Source organism: Pteropus alecto, unplaced genomic scaffold (genome assembly GCF_000325575.1).
Source record: "Pteropus alecto unplaced genomic scaffold, ASM32557v1 scaffold7, whole genome shotgun sequence".
Lineage (NCBI taxonomy): Eukaryota > Metazoa > Chordata > Mammalia > Chiroptera > Pteropodidae > Pteropus > Pteropus alecto.
This window is the reverse complement of record NW_006494614.1, coordinates 57,021,985-57,049,553: the sequence shown is the minus strand read 5'-3', so window position 1 is coordinate 57,049,553 and position 27,569 is coordinate 57,021,985. Positions and strand designations below refer to the sequence as shown.

The 27,569-nt window shown below is 33.5% G+C and overlaps 1 protein-coding gene and 1 pseudogene across 1 annotated transcript in view; one reads left to right on the top strand and one right to left on the bottom strand.

Moving 5' to 3' along the window:
• Window positions 1–27,569, top strand: part of GRM5 (glutamate metabotropic receptor 5) — a 383,964-nt gene that overhangs the window by 6,193 nt on the left and 350,202 nt on the right.
• On the bottom strand, window positions 7,078–7,200 carry LOC112475031 (annotated as a pseudogene).

Genomic DNA, 27,569 nt, shown 5'->3' with positions numbered 1-27,569 from the left:
GTTTCATTGCTTTATTCTTTTACTCTTCATATCAATGATGCCAATCTATTGAAAATTTTAATGCCTACTTTAAGCAATAGCAGGGACCACAAATTAGTTTATTTCTAAAAGCGAATTTGAGAAATAACATGGTCCCTTTGTTGTTTACCTGTAAATTTGATGAAGAGCTTCTTTGCATGGGTCAAAATGAAGGTTTTGAAATTTTTGAAAAAAATGAAAAAAATTTTCTTTGCTTCATAAAAATTCTGACAACATTATATCCCATAAATCTTTTTAATTATGGATTAATTGTATAATTATATTGGTTACCACTGACACAATACATAAACATCAGAAAATGCAAAGATTTTTGGATTCTTTACTAAATTAGACCATAGATCCATAATTTGAGAGATATAATGGCAACTCTACTAGTAAAGAAGCAATTTTTTTATTTTCATATATCACTGTCAGAAACTGCATTGTTAGTAGTGGAAGAAATACAGGTAGTCCTGTGAAGTGTATTGAGTGATGCTACCTCTTACCTTCTCTTCCAGATAGAATAGCCTATGGACTCTTAGCTGATAGCCACTAAGGGAGTTATTATCGCCTCTCTTAGGGGTTAAAAAACATGGAATCTATTGACATACCAAGCTGTGGCCAGGGCAAAATCTTCCAAACTTCCCTGTTTTCAGTTTTTGTTTGTTTATTTAATACAAGTTCTGGCTTGGACTCTGACTCACCTTGAAAAAACTTGAGTCAGATAACATCCCTGTTTCTACTTTTTTGGGCACTATTGCTATCTATTCACTGCTAAAAATATCAGAATTTCTCCCCAAATACTACATGCCCAGGATAACTATGTTAGAAGGAACTTTGATTTCAAAGAATGTCAATCTACTGCTCCTCCAATGCACACACAAATAAATACCTGGAGTGATGTGCAAGTGTGGATACTATAGTTCCAATTAAATTATAGTTCCAAGTGCTTCATTCAGTATTAAGATAACTTCTGAGTGAACATGTCTATTAAGTGTTCAATACTTATCCATTTTACAGTTGGGAGCTCCACAAGTTGTGAGATTTTCCTTGGTCTCTCTTATTCTAGATCTTACAGAGATGGCATTATTGTCTAAGTTTTAGAGTTTGCATATTCAGAAAGTCCATTCATTCTGTTTACTGAAGAGCTGATCTTGTGACTCAGTGTCTCAATCACCATAAACTTATTAGCTTCTACATTTATAAATTTTAGTAGTAACAGATGTTGCATCTGATTGAGGAAAGCTGGGGAATGGGAGGGCATGGTTTGAGGTACTTACGTTCTAATGCAAAACAATTCCTACAAAGCAAGCTCTACCCAATACACAAGAAGCAAGCACATAAGAAAAAACAAGAAACAAGATCCACAAAATTCTAGAGAAAAGATTTTTTCCTTTCCTTTCTTCTCTCTCTTTTTTATTTGCCACATCTTTCTCAACTCTTCTTTAGTTACTGAAAATTTTTATATTTTGTAGGTTGTTCAGTAAGTCTAGTCAAGAGTAATAGCCTTCCCACTATCCATTAATTCGAAAGTGGATAAAAGATGAAAATTACATTAATGATATCATCGAGATAGAAAAAAAATACCTTGAAAAGAACTAGTTTTACTCTAAGAAATACCATTGACATCAGAGCTAGGAGTTTTTGTTATGTGACTCTGAGAAAGTCACTTCAACTTATTTGTCAGATGAAAAGGGGCTAGAAATGATGTTCTTGGAGATCCCTTCCAAGACTAACCTTCTGTCATTTGTTCTTCTCATGCTTCCACAGACCACACATGGGCTGGATTAAATGTTGGGCATCTCATTTGAAATAAATGCCATCAAGTATGGCCTATTCAAAAAAAAGTGGCCAAAATAGTTTTGAAACTTAAAACCATATCTTCAAAGAATAAAATTGGCAGAAAGAAGACAAGAAGACATGGCAGGGACCTGACTGCTACTTTTAGACATTTGGAAAATTCAGGTGGAGAAGAGCTGATTCACTTTATATGGACAGGAGCATTACAAAGAGAGCTCATTACTGAAATACCAGAGTAACAAATTACAGTTTAATTTTTAAAAACTACATTTTTGTTTATTAACAGAACCATTCAATGAAGGAATTGCCTGTCTCAGGAGATAGTCATTTCTTTATAACTTCTGTGCACAACCCTGGAATGCACAACCACTTGGAGGGGCTGTGAGAAAATGAATTTAAATCCTTAGTTGGGGGAGGAAGAGAGTTGTATTACTTGTCCTCTTTGATAACTCCCATTATTGACAATTAAATATAATTTAATTGTGATTCTATTATTCCATGAGTTAAAATATGGTCAGATATACTATAAAAATTCATTAATTTATTAATTAACTTATTCCAGAATACAGTCTGTTAATGTAACTATTTTATAGGTTAGAGAGTAGATATGAAAAGAGAAAGTGTTTCTCCCATAATACTGCAGCTAGTTAGGGGCGGAGCAAGGATTTGGACCCAAGGCCAACTCTTTTTAATTAAATCCAGACTTACTCCCTTTATATTGGGATAGTTGTGGCTTCAAGGAAATGTCGAATGTGCACCTATTGATTCATTTCCCCTCCCTAGGAAACAAGAAAACACTATTTGTTTTCCCACTGAGAAAATCTTTTGAGCATATTTCATGTGTCTTTTTATTTGGCTTTGAAAGCACATTTCCATGTTCTCATGGAAGGAATTAATTACAGTAAAAAGAAAATAAATTAAAGAGGAGCATGTGGCAACGAGTTGACCTCACGGAAGACCTTTTGTGAGTTTGATGATAAGTACAAACTGTACCTGGTTGTTTCTATTTACATCTCCATTGTAGACTCCACTCTTCATCTTTCAGATGCCAATTATGGGAGGAAGCAGTATGGTACACATTTCTTTAAGAGCAGGAAGACATATTGTTAAATGTTGCAGCCTTATGTACGAAAGGCTTCTTTGGAATTCATCAGAACTGGGAGTTATGAAATTTCATTTTGGCACATTTGCAAATACTCCAGAAAGACTTCTCAATTTAACCAAATGTTGAGGAGACTTTTTGGCAAGAGGCGTGATAGTCAGATGTGTTCATTTTAAGGGAATGTGAAACAAGAAATTATGCCCCAGTGATGCATTGATTTTATGCATCAGTTTTCACACACACACGCACATTTTCAGAAGAATGAGATTGTATAGTCAGTGTTTTTTCAAAAAGTGCATCATAATCTTTTATTTCTAAAACCTATTTAGTGGGCTGAGACCAGCAGTTAATATAGAGTAAAATAAGATAGAATAGAATATAGATATCAGAGTGTCTTACATGATAGTAAGAGTAGATATTGTTTTGTAAATTTTTATTTTAGTTGCACATAGCCAGCCATACATATGTGTACTTTCAGTTACCATTTAAAAGCAAAATAGCTTAAAATCAACTTACTCTACTTTTCTCTCTCTCGCTCTTTTTTTTTGGCCAGAGAAATACAATCCACATACACAAGTTTATTCTTTTATGATAATGTCATTTGGTTTCTGTCTCTTGGATGTGTGAGGTTTAAATCTTATTATTAAAAACAAGCAAAAATTCCAAAGCACAGATGTTGGGAAATGGTAGAGACTTCGAACAAAATACAAATAATTAATATATTGTTGATAAATGGTATAAGCATCAATATGAGACAGTGGGGGGGACCCTAGACCAGGCTGTTGGAGGCAATTTCCAGTCCTAGTTTTTATCAGAGATCAAGACATTTTATTTTTTAATATCCCAATATAGTACATTAAAAAATAAATATCAAAGTATATTAGTTATAATTTTTGTATTCAAAGTTTACATAGAAAAAATTAACATGTCTAACTCCCTCCAACACACATACACACAAACACATACACACAAACACATACACACAATACAATGTGATGTTTTTATACTGTTCGTAAGAATTTCTTGGTGATACAAAAACAAACCTAGTGCATTACATTGTAATGTGGTGTGTAATAAGGCACAAGTTTAAACACATAAAGTAACAGTCTCTTTTCAGTTTTTTTCTGAGTTTCCCAATAATTATACGCACACTCTCATTTGATATATAGTCAAGTCTAAATTTGAGATCTTTTGCAAATGTGAAGATTAGGCCAAATACCATTCTTGAGTAAAATAAAGTGAGTTTAGATATGAGCGAGCACTCAGGTGTATAAGTAGTTCCATCGGTAAATAGAAATGGATAAGCCACAGTGGAGTAGTGACTTGAAAGTCACAAAGCTCGTTCAAAGACATCTCAGAAATCTAAGTTTGGTGACTCTTTGGAATATTTCTATTTAAGTAGTAGCATGGACAAGGCAGGTTTGAGTGCAAATCCTGGTTAATATTCTTGCTAGTGAAAGGACTTTGGACCAGTCACTTTATTTAGTTCCTTTATAAGCACATTGAGAGAATAATACCTCCCCCATAAGACTGTTGTGAGATGTAAATATAAAATAATTAGCATCACTTTTGGCATACAGCAAGTGTTCAATAAAGACCTAAATTAGTCTGCCAAGAACTTCCCTTGCCTTATCTGGGATATAAGGAAAAAAAGATATAATGTTTCACTCTATTTTTGCTTAGTTAAAATCAATTATTGAATGAGGTAGAGAATTAGGAACATGATCAATAAATGTAGTAAGTTTTAGATTCTTTCCAATTTTCCTTTTGGAAGTTAGGTTTGCAATCATATAATATAACACAGGATGCTTAGTGCGTTGGCATAGTTATAACTGAATCCTACAGCTTCTCCTCCAATTGTTGAGAGGCAATGTGAAATAGTAAAAGGAGCAAAGTCTGTAAAGTCCCAATGCTGGGCTGTTAACGTGGTTATCTTCACTCTTGTGTGTGTGTGTGTGTGTGTGTGTGTGTGTGTGTGTGTAGGACTTCTGAATTTTCTTTTACTTTTGTAACAAGTATCTTTTGTAGTGAAAAAAGGCACAATGGATAAATAACTTTATAAATTTCAAATTGAACATGCTAACCTTCACTAGTCAGTGACTGCAACTTGTTAATGATGCTAAGTTATAGCACATTTAAGCATGCCATAGGCCTGAGTATAAAACAAAAGGAAATAATATGGACATTAGAAAATAAAACAGATTATATATAATAGCTAGATTGGTCTGAAACCTAAGTGATGCTTTCTTACAAATTGTTGAAGATCAAATAATAACAGTGACACTATAACTATTTTTATCAAGTATTGTGTTATCAGAAATTATTAAATTTTTTTATGATTTATGAAGTGATATCAAGATATAAATTTGAGTGCTATTAATAGTATATTATTATTATCTGAAAGTCAGGTCTACCCATAGTTAAAATAAAGTAGAAATAATATAGAGTAAAAAGGATGTTTGTGTTCCTTTTCTCAAGGACTCTAAAAACAGAACGAATTCTATCTTTAACAATTTCTTCACACATCCTTGTCATATATATTTTTTTTGGTTGTGTAACTTCTTTTCAAAGTCTTATGTTTGCTTTCCACCAGATTTGGGCTAGGGTTTTAAAGCCTTGAGTCTCCCTCATGAAAGTAGAGAGCCATTTATTCTTTAAAAAGAATGTGTTATTGCATTGCCATATGATGGATTTTTATCCTTTAGATAAGCTGAAGAAATATGAAAGTTAAGTAAGACATAGTTAAGTGTCATGTTAGTTTAATTTCAATTTCATGGAATTAAAGAAACCAAATTACAAATGAAGCTGATAATTAATATGTTTTATTGAAGTAAATAGAGAAAAGAGAGAAAAATATATTAAGACACGAAAAAATTTAACACTCCATCTGGCTATTTTATTTGTAATCAAGCTTAATTTGATTGTTTTCAATTCCCAAATTAATACACTCATTTTTATTGCACAGGCATAATTAGTTCTCATTTTTTGTTCAGAGAATTAAAAATATATAAACCATTAATTTCCATTAGACTTAATGTTGAAACCTAGGTTTTATTAAATAATTATGCTGAAGAAAGCTGGCAATCTTAATTATATGGATTTGTACTTATATGCAATTTATAACAGTAAACCCTCATATAACTAATAAAATGCAAAAAAGTTCAAATTATTTGGGAATTTGGAGATACTTTAATTTGCCAAGTTGTATAAAGTTATAAAAAAATTAAAAATTGGTATCAACATTTTTGATGATTTGAGAGAATTTTTTGCACAAAATAAATAATAAATTTTGATGAAGTTCAACATATTTTAATAGAAGTTTATAAAAGCACACCTAACAGAGCTTGAGGTCCATGTGATGTTACAACAAATGAATTAATTTATTCATTAATTTGAAAATATTTGTTGGGAATATGTTATTTACTAGACTCTGTGGCACACATTATGAAAAAAGTGAGATGGAAGCACTTGCCAGCATATAACTTTTTGCAGAGGTATGGTCTCATATTAATATAAAATTTAGCCTCATAGAAAGAATATGGTTATGTGTAAGCAGAAACTCATAGATAACACCAGCATGCCAAGGGATGAGTATATTAAGTAACTTACTTGAAAAAAAGAAGTCTTTATTAAATATAATTTGGAAAATTATGGAGAGTTTAAAGGTTTTTTTTTTAATAAGAAAATATTATAGGGATGAATATCTCTGTTGAAAGTAAAAATGAAAAAAAAGCAAAAAAGCAAACATATCGTCAATTTGTTTAGCACAATATGATTCTGTACTTGCCTAGTGCTTAATATTCTGGGATTGAAGGGAGCCATGTGGAGCACAAGTGACCTAGTTATGCTTTTGTTTTATACTATTCAATGTCCCCTGATCCTGTATGAAGTTAATAAGTATCGTTCTATCCAAGATAGAAAGTCTGAGTTAGGTGCCATTAATATATTTTTTTTTTAATGAGAAAGTAAGGTTAATCTCTCCCTCACTAATAGATATAGCAGACAACCTCAAACAATAAACTATAAAATGCATAATCACTAGTAATTAAGACATTATCTGGCTTGTTTAACAAAACTGAGATCACTTCTTTTTATGAATGTTAGAACTCTGATAATTTCTAATTATTTATTATTATTATTATTATTATTATTATTTATGCGTACAGCACCTGGTCTTCCTAGATGGTCTCCCATCCAAGTACTAACCAAGCCCAACCCTGCTTAGCTTCCGAGATCAGACATCAGGCTTGTTCTGGGTTCAGGGTGGCATGACTGTAGACCATGGACCATGGCTCCACTGGGGTGTGAACCCAGGAGCTTCTGCGTGTAAAGCAGACGTGCTAACCGCTACACTATGGAACCACGTCCAATTATTTAATTATTTATGTGGAAATCTAGGAAAATTTAAATACTTTTTATCCTTTCTAATCATACTATATTTTTCCTGGTACAAATTTAACACTGATTGAAATTATTCATAATTTCAAAGCTATTTCTGATTTTGATGTTTCTTGGTATCTGCCTTTCTTGAAAATCTCAACCTTCTCCCTTTTCCCTGAGTCTTTTCTGAGTTTTAAACCTTCTGTTTCAAGTTCTTTTGAATAATCAGTAGAATTAATGGTTCTCAATTGGTTTCACTTATTGAAAAGTACCTTCCTTAAAGGAGGCTATGCTATACTGTAACTATGGAGAATAGTAATTTGGGTTTGTTTGGCAGGAAATTTCTCTCTTAGCCTCAAAACCTATTACTTGCCTTTGCTCTTATCTTCACTTGGTCATTAGATGGCAAATTATGGCATATGATTATAAGGCTTAAAGAGGCTGAAGAGAGTATAACACTTGTGCCATCAATAAGAAGAAAGAGTATCATTTAGAAACATGAAGAAAAATAAGCTCTTAAGTTTTTAATATATAATATATTAAAGTGGCCATGAATGAACTTTCAGAAATTGTATACAATTCCTAAGCAAAGACAACTGAAATAAATCTTTACCATTTCGGAAAAAGAGCAGAAATTCATGCTGAAATGATCGAACTTGAATATGGAAAACTTCACTTCTGATTCAGTTAGAGCATCAAAGAATTTGGTTTTGAGGTCAGAGAAAAGAGCATTTATTTTGGAATTACTCTGGAGACCATATTTGGTTTCCCACTTTGGGACGACCTTGGGCTGTTCACTTAACCTTTCTGAATACACAGATCCTCATTTGCAAGATGACAGATGGCTGCATCTGCACTCTGTACTAATGTTTTGTTATGATGGTCAATTGAATAATCAGTTAATGCACTTTAGAAATCTAAAGTTGCTTGATATATTAATTAATTAAATATTAAATGAACACTCACTGTGTGCCAAGAGCTATATGCTTGGACTAGGTTTTTACAAAATACCAACTATAGTACAATGAAAATTAAATGCTAATCAAAGATTTTTCATTAGTGATGTTTCCATCACAATAAAAACTGTGATTTTGATTGCCAGATGTGACTGGGGGGGAACGTTGAACTCCTTTTCCAATATCATGTTCGTGTCCCATCAGTAATTAATAAATATTGATAAAATGTCAGATCTGGAATTGACCTGACAATTATAGCAATAGGAACACTGAGTAATTGTTAAAGAGCTCAGACATTAAATTTAGATGGACCTAGATTCAAATCCCAGCCCTATCACTATTGTCTGTAGATACAAGGCAAGTTTTCCACACCTCAATTATATCATTTCAGAATAGGCATGATTATCACTATTGTTGGCTCATATGGTAGTAGTGATCATATATTTAGTATACCTAACACACAATAATAGTTCAAAAAAATCTCAGCTGCTGTTATTTTGTGTGTGTGTGTGTGTTTTTTCCCCCTAATTTTTTATTGTTAGGAAAGAGAAACTCAGGCCTAGGAAATTTAGGCAACTTATCTAAGGCCACAGAATTCCTCGTGTCAGGACAATAATTGGAAAATAAACTTACTGTTCAGAGAATTTTTATTTTAAGGACACACTTTTATACACAGTTATATTTTAATTATAATTGAAATGTTTATTTACTGCTTTTATCATTGAGTTGGAGGGCTTGTATTCTGTGGTTAAATAGACTAGAATTTGAACAAATTATTTAACCTTTGTAAATTTCATTTTTTTTTTATCAATTGTAAATGATTAATGCTGCTGCTGCTGCTGGTGATGATGATAGAAACAGTTATGGGGCATTCACCAGGTCTCCAGGCACTTTTCTGAATACTTTTACATAAATTTATTCATTTAATACTCAGATTAATCCTATGAAGTAGTAGTATTATTATTTCAGTTTTATAGATGAGGAAACTATCATAGAAAATAAGAATAATGATATACTTATGTTAATATTTGTTGTGAAAATTAGATGAGCATTTAAAACTAGATAAAGTACTTATTTATGATATGCAGTCAAATTAGGGAGTCAATAAATATCCATTAATACTAATTTGGTTTTTATAATTAACTCTTTTTTGGCCCAGTCGCTGATCAAATGGAATTTCTTGGGTTATATTTGCACTTTGAATTTTTCTCCTTCCATCACTGTGATTTCTAAAAATAACTTATTATATTTATTAAGTGAAAATAAGGAGGGCACAAGTGATGTATTTAAAAACATATGTATAATCTCCAAATATGAAAGTAATACATAGATATCATTTGGCATTTGGAAAAGAAAAAAGTGAGAAAAAAAATTTTAAAAATCATTAATATTCCAACAAAAATAAAACAATATTTTGATATCTTTTATTTTTGTTATAAATCCTATAATATAAATATACTTATCTAACTATAAGCTTGTGTAAGAAGCAAAACTTTGCATTTCTCCCTGCCTATGGATAACCAAATCCCAGTTGCTTTCAAGATAAAGTTTTGGTACTATAAAATAGAATTTTGAAGGTTTAAATATATAGTGACCATGCATCAAGCGTGAGGTTATTAAATCTTTATTAGACCTCATCATTAGTGTATATCATTTTTAAATTTTTCTTTGTAAGTTCTACTCTTAGCCATACACATAAATCTTATTGTAAGTCTTATGATAGTCCTCTTAAAAAAAAAAAAACAGCTTTATTGAGGTATAATGATATACAAAAACCAGCACATACTTGAAGTATGCGATTTGATGAGTTTGGACATATGTGTACACCTGTGAGACCATCTTTAAACTTCATACATTGAATCACCTTTTCTCTGATAGGCATATTGTATCTATTTTTGAAGCCATATTGAATCTTACTTTCTCCATGTGCAAGTTAAGGTCACCTGTACTATTTTCCTCTATTTTCCACTCCCCCCAAACCTCACAGTGTTTGTCCACATCATTGGAATATTTTACTTGCGATTTTGTTTTTATGTCCTATGGTCTTGGTGAAATACAGTCCAGCAGAGGAGCACAGGATTTGGAGTCAGATAATCTGGATCTAAAATTCTCAATTTTATAGTAACTTGGGAACATTGCATAACCCATCTTCGGGACTTAGTTTTATATTTTAAAATAGTTGTTCTTTAAGTACAAGATTACTGGTGGTGGTGTTATCTCATTACTATAGCTGATACTGAGTACTTACTATGTTCCAGGAACTGTGTTCCTATTTTATTTAATCCTAAAATAATGTTATGAATTAGGTAAAATTATGTTGCCATTTAACAGATGAAGAAATGGAGACATAAAGTGTTTAAAGAAAAGATCATATTTGTCAAAATGCTCCCTGAGAAAGACAACACATGGTCTGTGATTATTCCTCTCTTGCCTTTTCTCCTTTTACTCGAGAAAACACCCCCAGTATGAATACATGTTGAGACTTTGGTATTGTCACAAATATTTGGGCTAAAAAGACACAATAAATTATACAAAAAATCATTTGGGCACTCTTATGAAGGTCAGTGATTCTGAAGACATTTTTATTGAAAAAGGAATTGGCTAGAATAATTAGAAATAAAGCCAAATATTCTAATTTTGCCATTCAGAAAATGTATTGGGGTCAACTAATCACAAACAATAAGCAGTCCCATAATTGCACCCATTGTAATTATATTATTTGTATTATTTAGAAAAAGATGAATTCTGGTTGCTGGATTTTCATACTTTCTGTGTTGTTAATGGTCTGTCTGTTTTAGAGTTTTTAATAAAGGCAATGTCTCTATTTTAGAAAGAAGAAAGAAAACAAGTAAATGAGAATAATCTCTATATAACAATTTAATGAGAGTAAAAACTGTCATGTAATATAATTTATATAACTTTTGTTGTCTTCTTTGTTGCCTCCCTACCCCGATTCCCATAGCCACCCTCTAGTCCAGAAAGTAAGCATTCACTGATGTTTGCTACCCAGATAACCACCTTGCTCTGATTATTCAGTAAGTAAATTTTGTAGAAAATTCAGTAGGAAATTTTGACTAAGTGATGTAGGGGCTCCTTAATACAAGGCGTTTAGAAAACAAGAAGAAGAGATTTTCTGGTGTTATGGAAACAAAATAAAACTTAAAAAACTAAGTGTTTAAATTTTAACAGGTATAATTTCAAGTCAGTGTTTGTGATAGAATAGAAAACTATTATATAAATTTATTGAAATATTTACTTGAAATATGTATGCCCAGGGGGGAAAAAGTTACCCTTCACAATGAACATTACCTGCTATCAAATTATATCAGACTCTTAGGAACAAATCACTAATTATTAAGGAAACTTGAGTTTTTTGTCAGCTTTCTCACTAAGTATGTATGGGTTAACATATCTGAATTTCTTATATGTCACTGATTATTTCCACATGGCATTGAATTATTTGTCAAAAAATACTATACAGACACAGTAACCAAAAAACATTTTAACAGTGCTTCTATAAAATAATTTGTAGCTTTTCTTCCCTCATTAACTTCTTAGGTTTGTTTATGTTATAAATCCCATAACGTTTCGATGAGAAAAAATTTCATTAGAGATATAACCGAGGCACTTTTAAATTTTAGTACATAACATTATATTATGTGTTTATTTAATGCCACTAGACACTTTTGTTATGTGAGATATTAACCAAAAAGTATAGTAGTTCAATTCTGGTTTTTGAATTGTTAAAAATTAGCTAATAAAAATTCTGTTGCAGTAAGGTGTTACATGGATGTTAGTTATCATTAATGAGAGTAGAAGCTTCTTGTAGTAAAGGATGACACATTTGTTTGATGTCTTTCATAGCATTTGTCAAAATTCTGAATACATAGATGTCCCATATACAGTCACTTGGCCATTCTTTGTTTCAACACTTCTACTTTGTCACATGGGCTACTAATGACACATAGCTTCAATAGTATATTGAAGTATATGAGCTATTGTGAGAAAAAATTTAAATAGTCATAAAAATTAATTTTCCTAGATGACCTTCTATACTACCTTGTGGGTTTCTCTTTTTTAAAATTGTATGCAATTCGCAGGGCAAGAAAGAATGTATTCTTTCTGTATTCCTCTGCCTTTCTTCCAAGAGGGGCTGAGACTGAGAAATGACAGATCTCTCGCATTGAATGACAATCAGGTGTATAGTATTTTCATATGTATGATCTCATTTGATCTTCCTGTTGACTTGTAATGCAGATATAATGATTGTCATTTTATAGGAACCAAGGAAACTAAAGTACAAAGAAAATAATTTTATAAGATTACATTGTGACTAAGACAAAATTTTATTTTAGGCATTTCTAATTTTAAAAATTCTTTCCATTACATCATGCTATATTCAGTACTCCAAATTCAAATGCTACAGAAGTATAAAAAGTAGCTACGAAACTCTGACCCTCCAATTCCACTCATGTGGAGGTAGCAACTGTTGGCAGTTTTGTGTGTAATTTTCTACCTTTTCTCTGTAAGTTTTCAAAATCAGTTTCTTTTTCTCCTTCCCTTTCTTTCTCCATAGTTTTTAAGTAATATTTTTAAGAAAAATTCAGTTCTGTTCACCTTTTATACCTTAATTTAAAAAACCAACAACAGTAACAATGTATCATGGACACCTTTTCAAATAAGTATGGTGCATCTTTTAGGTGTAAATAACTTCTAGATCATTATTCAGATGCTATCATATTGCTCTTTTGTAATTTTATTGACCACATTCTTTACTTCTGCATTACTTTTGTCTCATATTTTCACTGTTGATGAAGTAGTCAGCATTTGGTCTTCATTTTCCTTTCTACACTTGTCTCTTGTTGCCACACTCAGAAACTTCTGAACATAAGTTCATGTCCATCTCAGGTACTGAGCTCACAGTTCATTGTCAGCCAGCAATACAGATTCAGTCAGAATGCTGTCAGTTGAAGAGAACTTCAGTTTTTCCCTGGCAGTCAAGGACGCAAATGGTGATTTTTCAGAGAAACAAAGTATTGTTCATTTTCCTTTTTCTCATATCCCAGTATTTCACACATTCTTATATCACAAGATGTAAAAGGGAAGATGGAGGTCTATATAACATAAATAAGACTTTCTAGATTACATTTTCACTACAGTTGGTTGTTTTTTAGCTTTCAGTTTCTCTTGCCAACATCTTATAGATTTCTAACTAAAAAAAAGACATCAAGAAGAAATTAACCTTTCTTGGTGAAAGACTTGCCTAATCATGACGTAGAACTGATTTGATTTCTTGTCATTTGAGATGGTCATCTGTAGAACAGCCAGTTCTGGTTATTGAGGAATCTACTATAAATCAGGAATGGGCCAAGGTGTAGAAGATAATTTATAAGCAGAGTGTTAGGGCTCAATATTAGGTTATAAGGCTTGATTTGTAAATTTCAAGCTTATAGTCCAGGCTATTAAATTTGTTCTTTCCAGTTATACAAACAATTAAAGTTGAACAAAGGAGAACACACTGATTTTTCAATATCATTGATATAATATATTAGAACAGAATACAATTTTTTTTTTTGTTACTTTGATCTTGAGACCTTTGAGCTAAAAAAGTGATATGGCGATATAAGTGCACATGTCTGCTAGTATTTTGTGTTTAGTAAGGTCTATGTCAATTGAAAACCAGAATTCTATTATTTGGAACCATTAAATTAAAAATTAATTTAACATTGAAATAGGATGCTTCCTTAATTGGTAGAGTATTATAATTATTTGTGATATGAGAATTCTGAAGTCAAAGACAGGCTGGGGTATGTTTTAAAGTGGTGATGGCATAGTTGGGAGCCCATTCAGCACACGCTTTTTAGTATCTTTAGCATGGCAGGTCTAGCTGCCTGAGTCCTTACTTGTATAATGTTTCAATGAGTATCATGGGAGTGAAAAGAAAGACACTTTGTATGAGATGGACAAGCTTAAAGTTAATATTTTAAAATTTATTAAGGACACTACCCTAAGGTAAAAGAGCATCCAGAAACTGATAAAGCCTGTATGGCTGGTCCAGAAAAGATCCAGATGTGTCTGGGACTAGAGTTACACATTAATCTGTATTACCTTGAGACTGGAGAATTTCTCATGATACCAGTGGCTCTTAATCTCAATTTAATAGCAACAGTCTACTTTTTTAATATTGTGATAAGTAGAATGAGTCTGAGAACTGGAAGAGGGAAGAGTGGGTGGGATCATGTTGTATAAAATAGGAAACAGAGAGATATGAAAGGGAGAACGTTTATCCCTGGTAGTATAGCATGAACCATTCTCCAACTTGATTCCAATATTCTGCATCTACTCACAGAATAAACACACACACACACACACACACACACACACACACACACACACACAGAGAGAGAGAGAGACATCCATACCCCTTACTTCTATTTTGTTCATGAGCCATAAAAGAGCAGAGACGTTATCCGCACTGATATCACCCGGGTACATCATGCATCACTATTTGAGAGATATACCTGGAAACATTCATGTGAAGAATCACTTGAGAACTTGTCAGAAACACACATTCTTGTGCCCTAACCCAGACTCAGTGAATCAGAAACTCTGAGGGCACAGGTCACTAATCTGTGTTTTAAGCATTCTGATGCATCGTAATGTTTGAGAAGTACTGAATAAAGTTTCTGGGAATTTAATTTTAAACCGAAAAGCAGTTGCTCCTATATTTTCATTTTTAAATCTTCCTAACTCAGTTCAAAACATACCTCTTCAACCCTCCTGAAGGGGCTCATCATACTAAAAGCATTTCATACCATACTTAGGGACCTTTTAAGGCACTGTCTTCTATTGTAGTTCTGTTTGAACACATTTTGTCTCTCTGGCCAGACTTTGTCTTTTTCTTTTTTAAATTTTGCATAGTTCCTAGTTTGTGATGGATCATATTTAAATAGTTGGTGAATGGTGACTATGGAGTAAAGGTTCTGTAATATCAGAATGCTTGAAATTTTGTTTAGCTTATGTAGTGTAAATTGAATGCTTCAGGTCATGAAAACTGGCTTTCAGAGGAATAGAAAGAAAAATCATGAAGAGAGCATTTATGGGAGCCAAGCTCATGTTCATTTCAAAAAAAAATATATGGAATACCTGCCGCAAACCAGGTCTTATGTGGTATACCAGGGAAAAATATGATATGGCATCTGCCTTTTAATGCATACAGCCTGTCTTATTTACATCTCTCAGGTAGTCTTCTCAATATCACTACATCTATGCAGGCCATACTCAATCTAAACCAAACCCTCAAGACCCTTTCTACCACATTACTACTCTATTTTCTTAAGAACATTTATTATTATCTCAAATTCTCATGTGTTTTCTTTTTGTTGTTATTATCTGCCCCGCCCCCAACTTCAGCAGAATCAGCTGTGTCCAATATAGTCACAGCTGTATCTCCAAATGCCTAAAAGAGACCCTGGTATGTAATATCCACTCATTACATATTTTTGAATGGATGAATGACTTAAAGATGAACAACATTGTGAGAAAGGCATTATAATTCCCATCATAGGTAAAGAAATGGAGACTCTGAGAATTTAAATGAAATGCTTAAATGATGAAAAACCTAGAATTCAGCTAAATTATTTCCAATTCTAAAGCTTATAATCCTTAGCTGCACTGGCCGTCTCCACGTGATTTTTCCCCTTTAGCATCTCTGTCTCTCTTTTTTCAAGCATACACAGGAATTTGAGCTGCAGTTCTCAGTACAGATTGCCAGCGCTTGAAAACTGTCTGCTCAAAATGGTAGAGAGTTTTGCAATTAAGAGTTTCTCTGAATTAAAATACCTAAGAATGCCACAACCTTGCGTAGAATCAGCTCTCCCAGCCCCAGCTCCTAGAAGCTGTTTTGAACTGAATCAAGAAAGCAGAAGTTTGGGATTAAAGATGAAGTTAGCCAATATATTACCAGTTCAGTGAACCAACAGCAGGAACCTTGGCCATGGGTGACTTTTAAAGAGACCTGTGAAGGTGATGGGGTGATATTGATGTTGTTTTTCCCTGTCTACTTTTCCGAATATTGTTCTTTCTCTTTATGATATCGAGGGAAGCAGAAGGCTCATGAAGAACTTTAAAGAGCTTTTTCTTTTTGTCAGGACTGCAAAAATCTGAATCTTGTTCATTTCAGTTATTTTTTAGTATAGACATTTAAATCTGATTTTATTAACTTCAAAATATTGAGTATCAGATTATTCTAATAACACATCCACTTATAGACTATTGAGGTTGTATAAAAATAAGCATGACATGAAATTTAGATGGTGAGATGAGGCAATTCTTTCTTCATGGGGACTTGCACAGTACTTCGGAAGGGGAATAGGTTCAGTAGAAAGAATATCCTGAATTTGAATCTTAGTTCTGCCACTGTCAGAAAGCACTTATCCTCACTAAGCCTCAGTTTCTTTTTCTGTCAAATGGGATCCGTCATTACTACAAGGCAGGGATATTTGAGAATTAAGTGAGATAATGACTTTGAAGGCCCTTAGGACGGTGCTCGGCACATGGTAGTTACTGCATAAATGTGTGTTGGACTTACAATTTTAACATAGGACAGTTTGTAATAAATGACCTCCCAGTTGAAATGAATTAGTAATCCATCAAAAATTAGACTGGTGTCTGGAGCTGGGATTGATGCTGCCTACAGTTCTGTGTTTATGCCATGGAGGCAAATTATCTTGAGGTCTTTAAGGAAGCTGGCTATCTTCTAGTCCCCTTGAAAGAGAACCATCATGGCCCTATTTTGGTTTGGTTTTACTCCTCCAGCTAATAGCATTATAATTAGATGTTTTTCTAACCACTGATGTTTACTAATCTTTTATAATTCCAATAGCTTATTACTAAATTATCCTCTGTTTCATATCCTTAATATGGATCTCTATTATTTCTCCGCTCACAGGAAAGACTCAGCTTAAGAATATTTTCTGCAAGCGAGTATGCTCTGCAGTTTCTGTGGTGGTAAAAAGGGTGGAATATATTATTAAAGTTAGCTCTCTGCTCAAAATATATTTTAGTTCTATAAACATGAGATTGGGACTCTAAACACCTGGGTTTAAATTCTAGTTCTGCCACTTACCATCTGGTATGATCTGAGACTTACACAACTCTGCTATAAAATAGGACCAGTATTGCCTACCTCACAGAGTTATTATTAGGGTTAAATCAAATGACAGTGTATATTCAGCACATTGAAACTGAAGAATTAACAATTGTTAATACTTTTGCTTACCTCCTTCCATAAACCATGCACAGCTGCATGTCATCCCCTCTCTGCCCAGATTTCGTACTGATGAGATTATGAGGCACGTCCTAAGGTTGCTGCAGCTGCAGCCCATAAAACAGAGCTCTGTGTGTGTGTGTGTGTGTGTGTGTGTGTGTGTGTGTGTGTGTGTGTGTGTGTGTGTGTGTGTGTGTGTGTGTGTGTGTGTGTGTGTGTGTGTGTGTGTGTGTGAAGAAAACTGCAATAAGAGGAGTTTTATGTCACTTCTTTCATGCAGTGCAGTGTCTTTCATTAAATCATATGAATGATTAAACCAAAGATCACCAATTCATCACCCTATTTTTTAGCAAAAAAACCACCTGCAGGTTCCAGGATCATAAATAATCTCACTCTAAAATTTAGTAAGTATTTGAGATGAAAGGTAAAGTTTTTAAAAACGTTTTGTTTTGTTTTGCACTAAGCCTAGATAGTATGGAAGAGTAGAAGAGAGTAACTTTATAGTAGACAAACCTATTAAACTTGTTAGATTATGTTAAACTTGATTATCTCAGGCAAGTAATCAAGTTTAACATAAAAAAGTGATAACCAATATTGATAGTATGTACCCTTGACACAATGGCACTTTCTTTGGTGGTCTTCCCCCCAAAACACATAACCCCACTTTAATCATGAGAAAAATATTGGACGAATCCAAATTGAAGGACATGCTACAAAATAGCAGATTAGAACCCCTCAAAAATGCCCAGATAATCAAAAACAAAAAAATCTGAGAATCAATCAGTCTTCAGGAGCCTAAAGAGATACAGCAACTAAATATAATGTGGTATCTTAGGTGGGATTCTAGAAAAGTAAAAAGAAACTAGGCAAAAAGTAAAGAAATCTGAGTATAGACTTAATAGTAATATATTCATATTGATTCATTATTTGTCACAAATGAACCACACTAAAGTAAGATGTTAACAATAGGAGAAAGTGGGTATGGGACTTGTGAGATTCTCTGTACTATCTTCACAATAATTCTAAAATCATTATAAAAATTATTGTTATTCTTATAACAATATTCTTCAAAACTCAGGTACTCTTTTAGGAAACCTTTTTATGTAATCCTATAGTCTCATATCTTCCCACTATTCCCCACCACCATGCTTTGGATTAGCCTCTCCTGTCTATTCTGTATCGCATTGTCTTGTACTACAGTTGTTTCACAGGACTAAATGCCCCTTATTTTCATATTCTAGTGCTTTCCATGGTGCTTAGGATACATGATAGATAAATGTTTAATAAGTGATAGAATAAATGCAAAAAAATTTGAACAAATTAATATTAAAATTAATAGATGAACTTTTTAAGTGAATGAATTAATGGTTGAAGGCGCAGGGATATTATGGCCAGTAAATGCTGTGAAGTGCAGTTGTGCTGAGATGATGTTGGAGAAGAGCAGTGACTAACAGTCCTGGCTGCAGCACATATCACATATTGTTGTATCACTGATAACATAATCACTAATAAGTGCTTCATTTCTGAGGGGCAAGTCTCCAGTCTAGGGACTGGAAATGGTACACATGTGCTTATTGGTGTTAAGGACAACTATTTCATCTACAGATATTCCATGTGACCTTCCCATAGGTTTCATTCATTTATTCATTCAACAAATGTATATTGACAAAGCCAACAAGAATAGCTAGCATTTATTGAATAGTTACTATATAAGTCTATATAACCATTTCTTGTGCTGGTTGCTATAGTGGACTAACTGATTTACTTCATCCATGCAACAACTTTGTGATGTAGATGAATATTATTAGTCCTATTTTACAAATGAGAAAATTAGGCAGAGAGGTTAAGTAACTTTGCCTGAAGTTACATATAAAAAGTTTACTATGTTTAACACACTGGATATAGAACTGGAAGAATAGGAGAGAAGAAATGAGCAGAGAAGTGGTAAGGAATAGAAACAGTGCTACCCCTGAACATCCACTTGGACTTTCACCTAAAAATTTGTATCAGTTATGTCCTTTCTTCTTAAGGAATTGAAAAACTAAGTCTTCTGTAGATTTTCTTCTCTCTCTTTTCCTTCTACAGAATTTCTGTAGTGAGTCTTTAACGAATACCAAGTAGCAACTATGAATCAGACACAGTGCTTATTAGAGAAAGCACATTGTTATCTTAAAGAGTTCAAGCCAGAATAAGAAAGACTTGGACTGGAATCCTGGGTCTGCAATGAGCATTTTTTTTTTTTAACCTGGACCAATCAGCTTCAGCTTCCTCTTTGTAAGCGGAAATTCTCATTATTCTATTGCAAGATTTTTGGGAGGATGAGTGATGTGTTTCAAAAACTGGGCATGTGATAGGTATCTGATAAATGGTAAAAATATTTTTATTTCACATATTGGAAATAAGAAAAGCACAGCTAACTGGTTGAAGGAGGAGTTGTGCTGAAGGCCAGCTTTCGATTTCCATATTTTCCTGGGCTTTGTTTGAATTTTAATTGTATTGAATGAACCTGCCTCATGAACAATGTTTCTCAATTGAGTTTATTTTGCAGAGGAGAAAGCAGTATTAACACGTGGGTCTGCTTATCTTTTATTCACTGAGCATTGTGTACAGATTAGAGCCATGGTCAGGACCAGAAGTCTAGTAGTTAAACTTTGGTGATTTCGGGTCAAAGTGGAACAAGGTTGCACTGGGGAATTCTTTATTGTCAATGGAGTCAAACACAGGCTTACTCTTTCTATATAGACTATCCTGTATGGCAGAATGTTAAAGTTGGAAGGGATTTGAGAATTCTTCAAGTTCATTCTTTTTAAATTCACCTGTGGGTAGTCATCTAGGAGAGAATATGATTGACTTTTTGGTGTTATTGATAGTGCCAGTCTTGCTACTTATATCTGGTAGTAAAAATATAGTTTCTCTTTCTACCAACCATTTAAAATACCCTCATTCAAAAAATCTCATCAAAAGTTTATGTGTAGATGGCTACTGTTATCCCGTTTCACTTCCCTGTGAAAAACTGAGTGAGAGAAATCTTTACTTTAGGATGATATATTTAAGAACATTTTATCCTTTTATTCCTCTAAAGGTAGAACATGGTATCATGTACCAAATCTCTTGAGTCAATATGTTCCTCATTAGCTTGACTTCTCAAAAGAAGCATGTCTACTGAGTTATGTTCAGATATATGGAAATAGCCACATGATAATGGCTTTACATTATACAGGTCACTGACCATAAGGAAATCACTTCTCTAAATACTGGTTTCATCCTCTCTAGAAAGGAAGTTGATAATATCTACTTTTTAGAGATATTTAAATGACCATATATAATATATTCAAAGGATTACACATTGGCTAGCAAACACCACATCCTCAAAATATTTTTAAAAATTGTTAATAATTTCTGTAAGACTATCATTAGAGATAATATTAATCTTGTTGAAAGTCCTTATATTAAGGAACATCAGCATGAAAAATTCTTATTGGAATAAACTTTAGGAAAATAACTTATTTTCCATATAAAAATATATACAGTCATACATGGAAACACTATTTTCCATGTATGTCTACATGGAAAATCATATTTTCCATGCATATAACATATATAAATATAAAATATATGTTATATATTTTGTTATGTATACATGGCATAGTTATATATAAGTAAATATATATATCTACATATATATACATATATATGTGTGTGTGTGTGTGTGTGTGTGTGTGTGTGTATATATATATATTATATATATATATATATTTATATAAAAAACATATAACATATAAATAATAGTAACAGAATGATTTTTTTCCCCCTAAACTTCCAGGGATCCAAGTGCAAAAATAAATTTAAAATACAGCATATTTTTTTCTTAGATGATTGATACCTTTAATTCTCTTTCCTTCCAACTGTATTTTGATTGTTCAATTTCAGCAATTTTCTCCTTCTATTATAGTCCACATTAGATCACTTTTAGAAGCAAGGAAGCTCTCAGTTACAAATATATCATGCCTTCTATTTCAAGAGAAAAAAATGAAAGTAGTGAGGTTAATGACATGCTCCTTAAATCACATTGTTAGCTAATGGTAGACTCAGGTGAGAACAGCCAGGTGCTACCTGGTATTCTTCGAAAATGGTCTGTGTAGTTACACTCAAAGTTTTAATGAGAGCTCATGAAGCTCTTTTCAAGCAAATAATTTTTATCCATTCAGGAACCTCTTCTAATGTAAAGTTCAATGAATACCCTCCAAAGTACTTAACACATATACTGGGAAAAGGCAGTGTGATCTGTGTCTGTGTGCTACTTAATAGCTTCAGGAAAAACAAATGAACTGACAATTGCCTGATAAAGAATAAGGCTCTGAGACAGCCACATGAGGGCAGACTCATATCCAGAAAACTTTCTGTTTGCCCATGAATTAACTACCTCTAAATATTATCTAAGGAACATGCCTCCCAAATACTGCCAACAAACACCCATTGATTTATTTTTAGTCATAAGCACTGAGTGGCAGGGAGAAGCACAATAAAATAAGCAGGCAACACATTTCCTTAGAGGGGTACTTAAAATGATATCATGAGTAATCTCACAGTGAAGGGAAACAAAATAAAGGAGATATCTGTCTATACATGTTAAATTGTGTGATCTGATATCATTGACTATTGTATGATAATTACATTTAAAAATTATATAACATAGCAATCTTAAGTGAATTTATAAAATTTTAGAATTGTTCTTATTTGACCAATAAAGGATTTGAAGTTTAGATAAGCTAAGGGATGGATCCAAGTTCAAATAAATATTAAGTTATGGAATACCATTTAAACTCAAATCTTTTGACACCAACATCTGAGTGTTCTCAACTGAACCATGTAATATTGTGTTTTGTGTGAATCCATTGATTAACATAAGCAGCAAGCTATGATCCTTAACACGGTACTGGCCTCTCTATAAACTGGCCTTGGTGAAGAATGACTGGATGAAGGTCACCTGAGCACCTGCAGTGGGCACTCTGATTGCAAGAAGCGGGCAGAGCCAGACCAGGCGTTCAAGAGTAATTGAAGCAAAGAGGAAGAAGCAGCCTCATCTGCAAGAAAAATGAATTTAGGCAACAACTTCTAAGCTAAATTCAGACCAGTTCAGCAAACTTTTTTATTGCTTTTATGATGTGCAAGCACTGTTGACCAGTAACACAAATTGTTTTCTATACAATATGTTGTGATACTGTACATTACAAAAATAATCCATGACCTTTGCAATTTCCTTTCCTTAGACAGGCTAAATTTTTGATTAAGAAATAGAGGTTAAGTTACTAGTAACAATTGTGAAAAGATAAGGGAAGATGCCTGGAGTGCTGTGTGTGTGTGTGTGTGTGTGATGCATGCACACATATACATGTATATGCATGTTTTTAATGACGCCTTATGTGACTATGCTAGTGAATCTCTTCAGAGGAAGACTTGATTTACTGATGCTGACCACTGTCTTTCTTGAAGTGGAATTTAAAAACATATAGCCTTACAGATTTAAATCTGTCCATACCATCATATCTAGTGTGCTCTGTAAGGATTGAGAGGTCACACAAATCACTATCAACTTCTACTCACTAGATAGTCACACTCTAGTCATTGAGCAAGGCACATACTTAAATAATTTCAAGAATCCTCTGGCAGGCTGCGTAAGTGCTATAAAAGGGTTAACATTGTTAAAGTATCACAGAGGAGGGGACATTCTATTTAGGCTTGGGGTGTAAAAGCCATTTCTCAGTAGAAATAACATTTGGCTAAACCCTTAATTACAAAAAGGATGTTGACATGAGTTGATGAGCAACTTTCACTTTATAGCTGTTGTTGCAACACGAAGCAAAAGGATTCCTGTTTGGGGTAATTCTGCTGTAATAGTAAAGATTTGACAGCACTTCAGAATATATTGAGTTGTTGATTAATGAGGTTTTGGTGTCTGATTTTCATTATTTACTCTCTTCTCCACCAGCATCCTGACCAAAATATGATGCCCATAAAGTGCAATGCAGAAATCCATAAATCAGCTTTATTCAAATGTCACACAGAAGGTTCAACCCTCTTCTCTGGTGCTAGTTTTAAAAATAAAAAAGGAGTTAGAGACAAATATGGAAGTTTCCTTTTAATATTCCCCAGAGGAGAGAAGCACTCCTGGGCATTTGTTCTCTGTGAGCCAAAGCAGGAACATGGATGAGGAGAGCCTAAATAGTTTCTGCTACAAAAGCTAGTGACAAATATGGGAAAATAATGCATGTCTGTTTTAATTCCAACATTGGTCATTTATCATATCACAAAACTCTCACATAAGGTGAGTTAACATGCCATCCCAAAGACTGATCTCATCTGAACTGAAAAGGGAAACAAAACTGCACATGTCAACTTGGTTTGCTTAGATTCAGTGAAATATGGAGAATGGGTCATATTAAATCTGTAATGATGCAACTAATGAATAACGAATGTTCTAGTGCTATCTTTGGGTAATCATCTGCAAACATATGTTTTTTTTCAGGACTTATGGAATGTTGATTTTATGCAAACTACAAATCCTCCACCATCTGTAAAGGCAAACAAAGTTAGCATTTTGGCTAATAATAGAGCACCCAGTAAATTTATGAAATTATTCAGACAGCATGGAATGATTTCTTTATGTTGATCTTGAATATCACTCTTTTGCTCTTTGACCTTTTGGGCTGGCTGCAGTGATGATGTGTTGAGGCTTTTAAAAATGTTAATTTTTGGTCTCTGTAGCATCTTCAAATTGTGTTCAGTTTTGTGCACGCTTTGAGTGCATATCTTCTATGCATTTCCTCTTTTTTATTATAGGGTATGTGTTGTCAAAAGCTTCTGTGTAGGTTTTTTTAGGTTTTGTCCTAGAGACAAAATTATACATGCTCTCAAGGTAGAATTATAAGGTAATTATATTTTTTCCTCTTATCATGGATTGTACTAAAAAGGTTCCCACTCAGTGTTAGCTTAAATGGTCCAGATTCTGATCATGATAACTTGATGCCAGAGCTCACTGGATTGGATCTGAATGCTCTGACCTAAAGAATGTAAACCAACATGTTAAATTCCTATTCCTTCTACAGACACTCACTTGCTAGTATCATTTACAGATCTATTTTTCCTTCTTTTGTCCAAAGTGCCATTGCAACAAAAGTCTACTCTTATCTGCTATTCATTTTATCTTCATTTTTTCTCCTTTGATCATAGATTTCCCACTTATATTTTTTTACATTTATAACATCTCCCTTCCTTCCTTCCTTCCTTCCTTCCTTCCTTCCTTCCATCCTTCTTTTCTTCCTTTTTGAATCAGTATGGAAAATACATTCATTAACCTGTACATTATTACTATCAGATAAGCAACATGGGAGACAAAATAACTTGGTTAATAAAACTACTTTGGAATCAAAGTAATTTGGAGTCTAATACAGATTTGGTTCCTTACTAGTTATGGAGAAGGGGCAAGTCATTTAACCTCCTTAAATGCAAGTTTCTTCACCTAAGAAAACATCTATGAAGTGATATTAGTATTAGGTAGATATTAAGTGGAGTGATAGCATTTACCTAAGTAAAATAATGTAAGCAGTACATTTAGCAGACTTGTTCATAGTAAATCTCCATTAATGGTCAAGATGCTGTGACTTATGTTGCTGCTTTGGTGACAGCGTTGTGACTGGTGGTGGTGGTAATGGGAAAGATGAACCATTGTGCTTTTTCAAGTGTGTCATACCCAGTTCCCTTTGAAAGTACATTGCAAAGTTCAAGTCATCAGCACTGGGATGCCACCATGACTGAAAGGGCAATTTCGTGTAAAGTTCTTGTTTTTAGTAATCAGTTAAGGTTAATCCTTACTGTAGGCAACCTGAAACATTCTTCAGCAGCCCTTGCCAATTTTTCTGTAGTACAGAAATACTCAACTAGATACCAACGAACTGATAATAATAAATGTCATCCATCTCTCCTATAAGTTATTTTTATAAAATCCACAACTGTGTTAGCCTGAAAATCTTGATAAATGTATCTTTTTATAATTGTTTTTTATCCCTCTATTCTCAGAAAACAACATCCAAATTAACATTGCACTATAACATTAAAATAAGAAACCTGAATGCAAATTACTGAAAGTAAAGCTATTGAAAAATTATGGGAGTTGTAAAAGGAAAAAAAAAAGACTAATGCATTAGGAAAATTAAGCAGATGTACTGTGAACATTAATTACAGCTCACTGAGGTTTTGTTTACTGAGGTTAGCAGGTTCTAAGTCATTGAGTTTTCTAAGAAAATGGCCACAGTTAGCTTTGCACCATAATTTATAAAACAGAAGATATTGTTTCTCTCTACAAACTGAACCACATAAAATTAAACACAGATTTTCTTATTAGTCTTCTGAAAAGCAAAGCAGAGAGGGACCTAGAGTCCACCAGGATGCTAAATGCCACTAAGGCTTCACTTTCTCATACCTATGTGCATCTTTTGCAGATACCAACTTTAATTTTGCAAACTCATGGTGTGGGATATTATACGAAGCCCTATGATATAGGAAAATATATTGAAATAAGTTAGAGGCCAAAGTTCTAGTAACTGTTTTTCCACTATCTAGCTGTGTGATCCGCCATAATCATTTCAGCTCTCTGTTGTGCTTCCAATTTTTCATCTATAAAAGTTGTTTTGTATCACTAGTTCTATTTTTTTTAAGCTTTTTTAAAAAAATTAAGTTTATTGGGGTAAAATTGGTTAATACAATTATATAATTTTCAGGAGTACATTAAAATTTGACATCTGTGTATGCTATTATGTGTTTACCACTCAAAGTCCAGTTTCCTTCAGCTACCATATATTTGATCCCCTTTACCCACTTCACCCTCCCTCTACCTCCCTATATTTGACAACCTTTACCTTGTCTACCTTCCCCTTCCTCCCCCACTCTCTACCCTCTGGTAACCACTAGTCTATAGTCCATGTCCATGAGTCTCTGTTTGTTTGTCCTGTTCATTTGTTGCTTTCAGGTTTATATCCCACGTATAGGTGATATCATGTGATTTTCAACTTTTCCTGTCTGGCTTATTTCGCTTAGCATGATTATCTCGAGGTCCATCCATGTTGTCATAATGGCAGTATTTCATCTCTTATGGCTCAGTAATATTCCATTGTATATATGTACCACAGCTTCTTTAGCCAATCATCTATTGTAGGACACTTCAGTTGCTTCCATGTCTTGGCCACCATGAATAATGCTGCTATGATCATTGGTGTGCAAATATCTTTTCGGATATAGATTTTCAAGTCTTTGGTGTAAATACCCAGTAGAGGGATTACTGGATCATATGGTAGATCAATTCTTAGTTTTTTGAAGAACCTCCATACCGTTTTCTATAGTGGCTGTACCAATTTGCAGTCCCACCAGCAGTGTATAAAGGTTCCTTTTTCTCCGCATCCTCTCCAGCATTTGTTATTACTTGTCCTGTTGATTATAGCTATTCTTACAGGTGTGAGATGGTTTTGATTTGCATTTCCCTAATAGCTAGTGATGTTGAGCATCTTTTCAAATATTTGTTGGCCATTTGTATGTCCTCTATGAAGAAGTGTGTCCGTTCAGGTCCTTTGCACACTTTTTGATTGGATCATTTTTTTTGTTGTTGTTGTTGCTATTGAGTTGTATGAGTTCTTTGTATATTTTGGGTGTTAGACCCTTATTGGAGGCGTTGCTTGCAAATATATTTTCCCATTTGGGTGGTTGTCTCTTTACCTTGTTGATGATTTCTTTTGCCGAGCAGAAGCTTTTTGTTTGATGTAGTCCCATTCATTTATTTTAGCCTTTACTTCCCTTACCTTTGAGGTCAAATTCATAAAATCCTCTTTAAGCCCAAGGTCCTTGAGTTTCGTTCCTATGTTTTCTTCTATGCATTTCATTGTTTCAGGTCTTATATTCAGGTCCTTAATCTATTTTGTTAATTTGATGGTGTGCCGTGATAGACAATAGTCTAGTTTCATTCCTTTGCGGGCGGCCTTCCAATTTTCCCAGCACC